Here is a 10,418-nt window from a genome sequence, read left to right as displayed (position 1 = left end):
CGACTCCTATCGGGATTTGTCGGCACATTGGGTGCCTTTGCTGGTCTTGTTTTACCATCGTCGAAATGTCTTGTAACCGGGATTTCTAGACTGATCAGGTCTTTCCGAGAGAAGGAATATCCTTCATTGACCATGAGAGCTTGTGATGGGCTAAGTTGTGACACCCCTGCAGGGTGTAAACTTTCGAGGGCCATGCCTGCGGTTATGTGGCAGACGGGAATTTGTTAATATCCGGTTGTAGAGAACTTGACACTTGACTTAATTAAAATGAATCAACTACATGTGCAACTATGATGGTCTTTTTTCGGGGGAGTCCGGGAAGTGAACACGGTCTTGTGTTATGATTGAACGTAAGTAGCTTCAGGATCACTTCTTGATCACTTCTAGCTTCTCGACCGTTGCGTTGCTTCTCTTCTCGCTCTTATTTGGGTATGTTAGCCACCATATATTCTTAGTGCTTGCTGCAGCTCCACCTCACTACACTATCCTACCCTTAAGCTTAAATAGTATTGATCTCGTGGGTGTGAGATTGCTGAGTCCTTGTGACTCACGAATACTTCCAAATAGTTGCAGGTGCCGATGATACTATTGCAGGTGATGCTACCGAACTCAAGTGGGAGTTCGACGAGGATCTGGGTCGTTACTACATTTTGTTTCCTGATGATCAGTAGTGGAGCCCAGTTGGGACGATCGGGGATCTAGCATTTGGGGTTGTCTTCCTTTTCTGTTGGATTTGGCCGTAGTCGGTCTTTGAGTGTATTTGGATGATGTATGAATTATTTATTTATTGTGTGAAGTGGCGATTGTAAGCCAACTCTTTATACCTTTCTAATTCAGTACATGGGATTGTGTGAAGATTAACCCTCTTGCGACAAAACTACCATGCGTCTATGCCTCTAACTTGTGCCCCGACACGTGGGAGATATAGCCGCATTGTGGGTGTTATAATAGGTAACCGATTCTTCTCCGTGAGGAGGTCTTGGGGTCTTCTTGTTAGGGGTTTTGAATCCAAGAGGATCTTCTCCGAAGAGGTGACGGTCCCTCCCGATGGACTAGATCTGGATGGGAGGCTCTATCTCACATATGAGCTATCACAACGATAACCCTAGCTAGGAGGAGGAGGAGGAGTATATATAGTCTAGGTGGGCTAAGGGGTACATGGGCCTCGGCACTTCACTGTGCACAGACAGGCGAAGCCGGATGTCTGGGTGTCGGGCCCGATGTCCGGGCCTTCGTGAGGAGCCAGATGTCCGGGCTTGCAGGTCGGATGTCCGTGTTGGCGGGGCTGGTCTCGGTGCTCTCTTGATAGCCTGCTGAAAGTGCAACTATGCCTAGGTGGTTTTGGTAATTCCTAACAACATATAGCTCATTGAGCTAATGCTATTTCAAGATTAGTATTTCAGGAAAGCTCAATGATTGGCATGGCATGGATGAGAAAAGTGGACACCTCAAAATGCTAAGGACAAAAGGATTGGCTCAAGCTCAAAGCTCAAGGCTCTACTGAGGGAGTCCTGGATTAGGGGGTCTCCGGACAAACAGACTATATCCTTTGGCCGGACTGTTGGACTATGAAGATACAAGATTGAAGACTTCGTACCGTGTCCGGATGGGACTCTCCTTGGCGTGGAAGGCAAGATTGGCGATACGGATATGTAGATCTCCTACCATTGTAACCGACTCTGTGTAACCCTAGCCCTCTCCGGTGTCTATATAAATCGGAGGGTTTTTAGTCCGTAGGACGAACAACAGTCATACCGTAGGCTAGCTTCTAGGGTTTAGCCTCCTTGATCTCGTGGTAGATCTACTCTTGTACTACCCATATCATCAATATTAATCAAGCAGGACGTAGGGTTTTACCTTCATCAAGAGGGCCCGAACCTGGGTAAAACATCGTGTCCCCTGCCTCCTGTTACCATCCGCCTTAGACGCACAGTTCGGGACCCCCTACCCGAGATCCCAGATTTTGACACCGACATTGGTGCTTTTATTGAGAGTTCCACTATGCCATCACCATAAGGCTTGATGGCTCCTTCGATCATCGGTAATGATGCGGTCCAGGGTGAGGTTTTCCTCCCCGGGCAGATCTTCATATTTGGCGGCTTCGCACTGCGGGCCAACTCGCTTGGCCATCTGGAGAAGATCGAGAGCTACGCCCATGGCCATCAGGTCAGGTTCGGAAACCTAAACTACACTGCCGACACCCATGGAGACTTGATCTTCGACGGATTCGAGCCCATGTCAGGTGCACTGCACGATCACGACGAGCATGATTTAGCTCTACTGTCGGACAGTGTTCGGGAAATCACACCTGCAACTACTCCGGCCTTCAATCCGGAGCAAATTGCGCCATCCAAGGACGGGTGGATAGACCCTGCCATGGAGGCCGCACTCTCAGTGTCGATAGAGCCAGATACTTACCTCATCTCTTACGAGAGCCGTGTTGCCGAACCATTGGATTGATATCCGGCCACGGACTCTGAGCCGCCTGCATCCATGCCTATCGAATCCGATTGGGCGCCGATCATGGAGTTCACCTCCGTGGATATCTTTCAGCACTCACCTCTCGGCGACGTGCTAAATTCATTAAGGTCTCTCTCCTTGTCAAGAGAACCTTGGCCGAACTATGTCCGGCTGGAATGGGATGCGGACGATGAAGAAATTTGCTCCCCACCCACCACCCACTTAGTAGCCACTGTCGACGATTTAATCGACATGCTCGACTTCGACTCCGAAGACATCGACGGTATGGACGACGATGCAAGAGACGAACAGGAACCACCGCCCACAGGGCGCTGGACCGCCACCTCATCATATGATATATACATGGTGGACACCCCCAAAGAAGGCAATGGCGACGAGACAGCGGAGGATGACCCCTCCAAGAAGCAACCCAAGAGCCGACGTCAATGGCACCGCTCTAAGTCCCTCCATAGCAAAAGTAGTGATACCAGAATAGGAGACAATAACACTCCGGATAGTGCCGGAGACGACAACAATCCCCTCCAGCACGATTTAGAGCGGGAGGGTGAACAAGCTAGCCCTCCAGAGCGGGCAGTAGATGGAGAATCGGAGGAGGGAAATTACATGCCTCTCTCCAAAGATGAGGCGAGCCTCGACGACGAAGAATTTATCATGCCTGAGGATCCCGTCGAGCAGGAGCGCTTCAAGCGCCGGCTTATGGCCAGAGCAAATAGCTTGAAGAAAAAGCAACAACAGCTTCGAGCTGATCAAGATTTGCTAGCAGACAGATGGACCGAAGTCCTTGCGGCCGATGAATACATACTCGAGTGCCCCTCCAAGAGTTACCCAAAGCACATGTTGCTATCTCACCTCGAAGAGGAAGCATTGAAACCCACATCACCGGCGTATGATGTGGCTGACGGGCCACCTCGTGGCCAAGACAGAGGGGCATTTCAGCAGGAAGTCCATCCCGCACCCCGCCGCCAATCAAACAAAAATAACAAGGCCTGGGGAAACACGCGGGACCTGCGAGATGTATTGGAAAACAAGGCAAAACATGCAAGATCGATCTATGGATCATGGGGGCGTGCACCACCACGCGACGATGATCGTCATGCCAGATACACTCAAAGCAAATCCGGCCGACCCGAACACGGCAGACAAGACTCATATAAATCGTGTCATGGTATAGACCGGCACAGAGGCGCCGCACACCCCTTATGCTTCACTGATGAAGTAATGGATCACGAATTCGCAGAAGGGTTTAAACCCGTAAACATTGAATCATACGATGGTACCACAGACCCCGTGGTATGGATAGAAGACTTCTTCCTCCATATTCACATGGCCCGCGGGGATGACCTGCATGCCATCAAACATCTCCCACTAAAACTTAAAGGGTCGGCTCGACATTGGCTCAATAGCTTGCCGGCAAACTCCATCAGAAGTTCAGAGAACCTGGCAGAGGCATTCCTGGAAAATTTCCAGGGCACTTATGTGCAACCGCAGGACGCTGACGATTTCAGTCATATAACTCAGCAGCAAGGGGAATCGGCCAGAAAATTGTGGACCCGGTTCCTAACCAAGAAGAACCAAATTGTCGACTGTCCAGATGCAGAGGCCTTAGCGGCATTTAAGCATAATATCCGTGATGAATGGGTCGCCCGGCACCTCGGCCAAGAGAAGCCAAAATCCATGGCAGCCCTCACGACACTTATGACCCGCTTTTGTGCGGGCGAAGATAGCTGGTTGGCTCGTAGTACCAATAGAACAAGCAAACCTGGCATATCATAAGCCAGGGATAGCAACGGAAAACCATGACGCAACAAACACAAGCGCCGCAAATATGGTGAAAATGCCGAAAATACGGCAGTTAATGCCGGGTTCAGGGGCTCAAAGTCCGGTCAGCGGAAAGGGCCACCCAAAAATAAAAATCTAGGTCCATCCAACCTGGACCGCATACTCGATCGCCAATGCCAAATTCATGGCACCCCAGAAACGCCAGCCACCCATACCAACAGAGAATGATGGGTCCTCAAACAAGCCGGTAAGGCAGACGCCAAAGACGAAGAGGGGTCTCAAAGCGACGATAGCGACGAAGAGCCCAGATCACCGAACACATGAGGGCAAAAGTCCCCCCCCCATATTCAATCGGTGAATGTGGTAAATACCACCCAAATAGCCAACTCGGACCAGATATGCATCCTTAGGGATGGCGACTCAACGGAACTAGCCGTCCCACAATACAAACTAGGGCCAGTCACCTTCAACCGCACGGATCGTACGGTTAACGCCAATCAAGGCAATTCGGCCGCACTAATCCTCGACCCAATAGTAGACGGGTTCCACCTCACTCGAGTCCTTATGGACAGAGGTAACAGTTTAAATCTGCTTTACCAGGATACAGTGCGCAAGATGAGCATCGATCATTCAGCAACCAAACCCACTAAAGCCACTTTTAGAGGCATCATACCAGGTATGGAGGTTAGCTGTACAGGCTTCATTGCCCTTGAGGTAATCTTCGGATCACCAGAAAATTACCGTATCGAAGAGTTAATCTTCGAAATCGCCCCTTTCCGCAGTGACTATCAAGCACTGCTCGGGCGAACCGCGTTCGCTCGATTCAACGTGGTGCCACATTATGCCTACCGTAAGCTCAAGATGCCCGGTCCACGCGACGTCATCACGGTTCATGGCAAGGCCGAACCTTCCTTCGGCACCAACAAATACACCACTGACTTAGCAGTAGAAACAACAAGCAGGACCTTGCAGCCGAACCTCGAGTCGACGTCCAGGCTCCGGGACACCGTCAAGGAGCTCCGAACTACTTCGCGGAAGGATACTCCGGCTCACCCAGAGTTCAACTAAACACTCCGGCGAAGGCCATGACAGGCCGAACTCAGCGGTTCAACCGCCCTCGGGCACGTAAACATTTTTATACTTCCTTCGCAGGTTCACCTTTGCACCGACCAAGACGGACTACACGGAGGCAGCTTGAACGCGTTAGGGAATCCTTAGACATTCCCCGCAGTGACCGTCCGGCTTATTACGGATCCACACTCAACCTCTTCCCCCTGGTCACAACAGGTTCTGCTATCACAACCTCTTTTTTTATCACATTACTTGTACCCATACGCATAGACGTATCATTCAAATACAACATGTGGATTTATATGACTTTTACCTGCTGGTTATTTCTTATCGAAATCATTTTGTCACATGGCATCCGTACACAGAGATATGCCTTAAATATTCCAGGGGCTACATTTTTTCCCGTAACATGGCAATAAAAGTCCGAACACCTTCATGGAAGTTCAGCACCCCAAACCTATAGCATTATATGCATCAGCTCCGAATCATGTCTTGGGTCAATAGTTGGGTTTGCCCGGCTCCCATGTTTTGGTACCTTACGTTCCGCCATATCGGCTAAGGTAGCACTGGGAGAACTACTGCGATTGTGTCCCGGTTCTTCCGGATGAGCACCTCAGTAGAGAAAGCCGAAAACTGACTGTCATGATACGGCGAGAGCTGGTCAGCTGTTCGAGCAGTTACCAAATCTTTAAGGATTTCTCCCGCATAATGCCATAAACAATGCAGCGTGCGATGGATCGGTTTTTCTCCGATCAGGCGCTTATTGAGCCCCTAGTACGGTCTTTCGAACACAAGGGGTTGCGCCGACCATACTAAAGCTCCTATGGCTAAGTGAGAGTGATAAAGCCCTATAGTCTGATTGCCCGGTTCGTTGTGCTGAGCACCACCTTTGAAGGACCCAAAACTGGGATAAAGAGTGCTCAGGTTTATCCCAAACACCCCCGTACTTCTTACGTTGGGGCAGAAGCCGACGACTGGCCCACTCTCAGGTTTAACATAAAAACGGCCGCACAGGAGGGTAAACTTTTATATAACCGGCGACATATAAACGACCTTGTTCAAACATTACAAAGGACAACATGATTGGCATTCATGGAAATATAATGTCCTTGGTGCATAGCTCCGCTGCAAGGTAGGATCCTTTCAGGACACTCTTATAATATAATTCGGGCTTGCGGTGCTCCTTCCCCTCTGGCGGTCCTCTAGTCACCAGCTTTTCAGCATCCATCTTCCCCCAGTGCACCTTTGCGCGGGCGAAGGCCATTCGCGGTCCTTCTATACAGACCGACCGCTTGATGACGTCAAGTCGAGGGCAAGCGCTTACAAGCCGCCTCACGAGCCCGAAGTAGCTGCTTGGAATCGGCTCGGCAGGCCATAGCCGGATAACCATATCTTTCATGGCTAGTTCCGTCGCCTTATGCAGTTCGATCAGCTGTTTTAGTTGATCGGCAAAAGGCACCGGATAATTTGGCACCAAATACTATGACCAGACGAGCTTATCCGCGGTGTTCCTTTCTTTGGCTCGGTAGAATTGCGTGGCATCTGATACGCTGCAAGGTAGCTCAGCAAATACACCTGAGAAATCAGGATTCAAAATCAAAAACGTAGTTCTCCCTTCAAATACTTGATTTACATGGGAAAAGCCTTACTCGCCGTGATCTTTCTCGCCTCTTGGATCCCCTGCAGGGCGCTTTGGGTTTCCCCCCGGGCATCTCTCATGGCTTGACGTGCCTTGGTGAGTTCGGACTCTTTCTCCGTTAAACTTTGCTCCAAGGTCTCGCATTTACTTATGGCCTCTTGCAGCTACTGCTCAGCTTTTATAACTCTGGCCTCGTGTTTCTCATGAAGAGTACACTCTGCGGCCGCATTTTTCTCGGCCTCGGCAACGACCCTTTTGAGGGCCTCAACTTCGGTCATAACCCCTAGCACAAATTATGCGGCTTATTTCATACCTTGTTTATCCCTCAACAGCATTTTCAATTGGCCAAGTTCTTCTATGGCCCGCTCCAGACATTGCTTCAGTCCGGAGATCTCCGCGGTACGAGAGGCCGCAGCCGCCATAGGTGCTTGCTTGAAACAGAAGAGAAATCAATGTCATTCAATGAGTCTTCCTGTGATCACCAATTCGATCCCCTGTCCGGTTCTTTCTTTCACCGAACAGTGTATCAGGGGCTACTATCTATACTATGACACTCTTCGACAACTCATAAAACATACCTCAAAGCCTCTTATAAGGCTGATATAGGCTTCGTTCAGTCCACTCTCAGTTGCCTGAAACTTCTCAATCACCACACCCATAAGGCCACGGTGTTCATCAACGATGGCGGCGTCTTGTCACGCCACCAACAAAGCATCCAACACTTCTGGATGGACAGAGGTCGCCGGTGGAACAGGCATGCCTCCTCCAGCCGAAGGAGGCTGTCTTCTTGATTCTGGAGTCGTATAGGTCTCTGGAATCGCATCCGGTGGGGAGCCGAACTCAGGATCGCCCCCACCGTCAGACCCCATGGGAATCTTTTACCCCACGTGTTCGGCCCCTGCGGTTTGACCTCCAGGCGCCGCCTTCATAGTTTCTTCCTTTCCTCCTTGTCCAGGGTCCTTCTGGGATGAAGCCTCGGTGTTATGCACCTGCTTGGAGGAAGGGGCCTTTGAGGGCGTCCTGCTCTCCATAGCATTTGAGCTCAGCAAGTCCTCTGATGAGGATTGTTTGGTACGGGACCTCACCGGACTACAAAAAAATATGGCTTAGGTTAAAATACTAAGCCACGATGAGTCCGGATGCTTAAACATACTCGGATTTTATACACTTATGAGTTCACCAAAGGCTGGGCCCTGGGATCCCATGTCGGGCCGCTGTCGATGGCGGCAGTGGACTCCTCCGGAAGAGGAGCCCTTCCCCTTTTGGGCAGTTCGGCCTCCAAGGGTGCGGAGGCCGTCCTTTTCCTTCTTCCCCTGCAGGGGATTCATCTTCCTCCTCTTCGTCCTCTTCGGAGGTAGAATGGGCATCAGAACCTTCGGGTATCGTGTCCGAAGTGCCGCAATGACAAAGGCCGCCCCGGGTCTTTTTGGCCTCCTTCTCGGTCATCTTCTCCGGCACCTTGTAAGGCGCCGGAACCAGCATCTTCGTCAGAAGTGGGATGGCCGGGTCTTCGGGCGGCAGGGCCGGATAATTGATCCGCTCTGCCTTCTTCGTCCAGCCCTAGGAGAGTTGAATAACACGCGTTAAGCGCTTCCTTTGGGTCATGCGGATAGAAAAGTTTGATAAAATCACCGAACTTGCAGGGCAGGACAGTTGGTACCCGCGGTCCTCAGCGGAGTCCGACCATGATTTGCTGGACTTAAAAAGTACCTTCCAAATGTCCTTGTGCGAGGAGTCGAAGAACCCTCGCAAGGTTTGGTGCCTAGCCGGATCGAATTCCCATAGTTTGCAAGTCCAGTATTGACAAGGCAGTATCCGGCGGACTAACATCACCTGGACTATGTTGAAAAGTTCAATGTTCTTGTCTCCCATACCTTTAACGCGCGTCTGGAGCACCGACAGTTCGTTGGATGAGGACAAGACTAGGCCTTTCTTAACCCAGGATGTAAGCCGCAGAGGGGCACCGGATCGAAACTTGGGAGAGGCGGCCCATTCCTTGCTGCACGGCTCAGTGATGTAAAACCACTTCTGTTGCCACTCCTTGACAGAATCGTCAAAGCTCCCGTTGGCCATATGACGTTGGGCATCTTGCTCACCATAGCGCCCCCGCACTCGGCGTGCTCACCGCCCACCACCTTGGGCTTCATGTTAAAAACCTTCAGCCATAAACCGAAGTGTGATGAAATGCGGAGAAAAGCCTCGCACACAACAATGAACGTCGAGATGTTGAGGAAGGAATTGGGGGACAGATCGTGAAGGTCGATCCCATAATAATACATGATGCCACGGACGAATGGGTGGAGGGGAAGCCCTAGCCCGCGGACAAAGTGTGGGAGGAATACAACCCTCTCGTGGAGTCCCAGAGTGGGGACTATCTGTCCTGCCTTCGGGATATGGTGGCTGATTTTCTTGGACAGATACCCGGCCTCCCGAAGCTTTTTGATATCCTTCTCTCGGATGGTAGAGGCCATCCATTTGCCTCCTGCTCTGGATCCGGACAGCTTTGGAAGACCCTTTGTGGGCATAGAAGGTGAACGCTTGGGCGCTGGATCCTGAGCAGAAGGGAATGAATTGGGAAGAAGGCGTGGGTGAAAAGAGTGAATCATTGTCCCTTTATAAAGGCGGAAGAGGCGATGCGCCTGCCCACTCACCTGGAAAAACCTCTTATTCCCCAAGCGCTGGAATTGATGGCGTGGTTGGGTTACCCACATCCGTATTGATGAGAATCCCGTGATAGGGGGACACGATCTCTACTTCGACAAGACGTGTTAAGAAAACCGCCTCACGATATGTGCAGTGCTGGTTGAGAAAAACGGTTCGAATAATGACCGGGCCATGGCGTGATGTCATGTTGCTAAAATGTGTCAGCAGATTAGATTTGTGGGAATATTATTCTATCTACGATGGTATGTGGAATTTGTTTTGCAGAGCCGGACACTATCCTTATGTTCGAAATCTTCTATGGAGTATTCGGAGGAAGAACCCGCCTTGCAATGCCAAAGACAAATCTGCGTGCCGGACTCATCATCATTGAAGCCTGGTTCAGGGGCTACTGAGGGAGTCCTGGATTAGGGGGTCTCCGGACAGCCGGACTATATCCTTTGGCCGGACTGTTGAACTATGAAGATACAAGATTGAAGACTCGTCTCGTGTCCGGATGGGACTCTCCTTGGCGTGGAAGGCAAGCTTGGCAATACGGATATGTAGATCTCCTCCCTTGTAACCGACTCTGTGTAACCCTAGCCCCCTCCAGTGTCTATATAAAATGGAGGGTTTAGTCCGTAGGACAACAACAATCATACCATAGTCTAGCTTCTAGGATTTAGCATCTACGATCTCATGGTAGATCAACTCTTGTAATACTCATATCATGAAGATCAATCAAGCAAGATGTAGGGTATTACCTCCATTGAGAGGGCTCGAACCTGGGTAAACATCGTGTCCCTCG

The sequence above is a fragment of the Triticum dicoccoides genome, chromosome 6A, assembly GCF_002162155.2.
Source record: "Triticum dicoccoides isolate Atlit2015 ecotype Zavitan chromosome 6A, WEW_v2.0, whole genome shotgun sequence".
NCBI classification, from domain to species: domain Eukaryota; kingdom Viridiplantae; phylum Streptophyta; class Magnoliopsida; order Poales; family Poaceae; genus Triticum; species Triticum dicoccoides.
This window is presented reverse-complemented; position numbering follows the sequence as displayed.